The sequence below is a fragment of the Pteropus alecto genome, unplaced genomic scaffold, assembly GCF_000325575.1.
Source record: "Pteropus alecto unplaced genomic scaffold, ASM32557v1 scaffold71, whole genome shotgun sequence".
In the NCBI taxonomy this organism is placed as follows: Eukaryota; Metazoa; Chordata; class Mammalia; order Chiroptera; family Pteropodidae; genus Pteropus; species Pteropus alecto.
In genome coordinates, this window is record NW_006433024.1 from 18,790,127 (window position 1) to 18,792,958 (window position 2,832).

The following is a 2,832-nucleotide window of genomic DNA, read 5'->3' on the forward strand; positions in this document are numbered from 1 at the left end:
GACGTGCAAAGAAATCTGCTGACCATAAACACTCCCAGGCCTAGCTAGCTCTGTTCAGCTCTAGTGACCAGAAAGACGCAACCAACCACAGCACTCAGCCTCCAATGGAGCAGAGGGTCACAGTCAAACTTACCCCAGAAAATTGGGCCAGAGCACAGCCCCGATTTGTTCTACATTTTAAATCAACAGAATAGTCTGACCTTTCAAAATTTGACTTGTTCAGTGACTCCCCAGGAAGGGTTTAGTGGAAGTCAACAAGGGCGGGGGGCCTCACCCCACACCTCCAGTTGGAAACAGCAGCTCAGTCACGACAGCCCAGATGCTGAGGCCCGCAAGGAAGGAACAGCCAAGAGGGAAGCTCTTCTTCAAACCACACCGGAAAGAGAATGGCTACCTGAAACTCAAAACAAAAGTGGACCAGGGAGCATTCCTGACCTCATGCTCTCTTGAAGATTCTAAGTTAAAACATCAAGGTCGTAGCATTATTTTGGTTAGCATCTATTGAGTACTTCCTTAGTGCCAATCCCTTAACCTGCATGAGCTCATTTATTCCTCTCGGGAACTTTATGTGGAAGCCTGTATAAGCTCCATTTCACAATGGGAAAGCTGAGGCTCAGATGCCTGGTTTAACCCGCATCTAGCAAGTTCTCTGGAACCCAAGCTCTCCAGCTTACACATACTTGGCCTTCAAACATGCATTTTATTAATGTCCCCAGCCCATTTGTGAAATGGCATGAGAGGGACTGACCATTAGAAGGGGGCAGACAAATGATTTCTAAAACTTAGAGTGTGTTCCTTCCCTTTTCTGTCTGGTCTTGTTGATCTGTTGGCTCGTGGTTCAGGAGGTGAACTCATGTGCTTTGTGAATAGCCTTCCCACATGCCAATATTTGGCATGACTTCTTTGGGGGTGGAGTAAGTGGGTTCCCATTTCCCAAACCTGCAGCCCTGCCTGCCTCAGCTCACTCAACTCTCGACACCATGGTTTTCCTTACAACCCCCTATGAGAGGTCAGGGTCCTCATTCCCATTGTTCAGATGGAGAAATTGAGTCTTGGAGACTAAGTATGTGCATAAGCAAGTAAGAAGTAGCAGAGACTCAAAATCCTGTTGGGTCAGACTCTTAGGCTAGTGCCCTGGCCCCTACAACATCAGCATAGGAGGGAAGAAACAGAGCTTGCCTTGGGAAAGGCAAAAAAGGCTAGGCTGAGATGACAATAGGCCGGCTGAGGCTCTCGGGCCTAACAGTCCTGTTTCAAGTATGAAACTCCACTTAGTACCTACCGGAAGAAGTACCATGTCATCAGGTAGCAATAAATAGGAAATGGGCACAGTCTAGATTCCTGGGAAATTCCAATGTGAAGAGAGAAAACACAAAACCCTGACCACACCTCATCCGACCCCTAGCTGACCCCATGGCAGCAGAGGATGCTGGGTTGGATGAGGCACCCAGAGAGAACGGCCTCTCTATTAAACCTGATTCCCCTGCAAAGTGCAGGCTCACCCTGCCTAAGGGCCCTAAGACAAATGTGAGCACCGTTAAAGAACAGGCAGGGAATGCCATCAATAATAGTGCTAGGTAATATCTATAAGTTATTTAGGGGCCCAGTCTTTAGTTGCAATGCCGTTTCATTTGTTTGTACTTCCTTTGTGTTTATTCAAAAACATCTGTCAGATAACCGGCACCAGTAAGGTACTGTTCTAGACACTATAGGTAAAATTAACACAAAGAAAGGAGAGCACTTACTGGACATTCACGCTATTTCTCCCAGGCATATGCTGCCTTTGCAGGCATCAGCTCATCTTGCTCTCACACTAACCCTGTGAGACTGATGCTGCCATATCCCCGTTTTACAGATTAAGAAGCTGAGGCTTTGCAAGGTTACATAATTTCCCCAGGCTCACACCCCAAGCAAAGGGTTGAGCCAGGATTCCAGCCCAGGTACTGTACTCTGGAATCCATGCCCGAATCCTCCTCCCTGATCCCTATTCCATTCACATTCCACCTGCTTTGGTCCCCGCCAAGACAGGAAACAGAACCCTTAAAGAAATTTCATTTAACTAAGATTTTGGTCCCAAAACCAGAATTCGCCCAGGGTTTTCTTTAAAGAGACACATCTTGAAGGGAGGGGGACCATTTCAGTTTCTTCTTCCCACTTCCCCTCCCCATCCCCACCCAGAGAAACTTAGGGCAATATTGGAAGCTGCTGCCTTTGCTAATGAATAAGAAGTAGCTAAAGCATCTCAATGTTACAAATCCCTAAGAAAGGGCCTCAGATTCACAAGGTGCAGCTTGGGTACTAAGGAGGGAAATGTGTTCAAAGTCCCCATCGTTGGCCATCCTCTGCCCCCTGGGAGGGCAAAGCCAGGGCATGGGAACAGGAGGATGGAGGAAGTAAGACCCTCCTAGAAATTAGAAATGTCCCCACGCTCCTGCCAGCCTGGCAGAGCAGCAGCCAGGGCTGGCCAAGCGTCCTTGGCATGCTAGAGGCATGTACCCTGGAAACCAGAGGCTCAGGGGCCAGATTCCTTTGTTCCCAGAGCTTTGGCTACTGCAAGGGACTCCTCAATGCCCTCATCCTCCAAGCCAGACTGTTAGCCCCAGGGTCCCTCCCTGAGCTTCTAGCAGCCTCTGGCATGGCCTCCCTCCACCTCTGGTTAGTTGAAATCCAGGCAAATCTTAGACCCGGAATCCATAACTTCTGTTGGAAGGCAGGGGAGCTGGTGAACTCTCACGCCCAAGTCCCTCCCTGAGCTTCCAGCAGCCTCTGGCATGGCCTTCCTCCACCTCTGGTTAGTTGAAATCCGGGCAAATCTTAGACTTGGGATTCCAT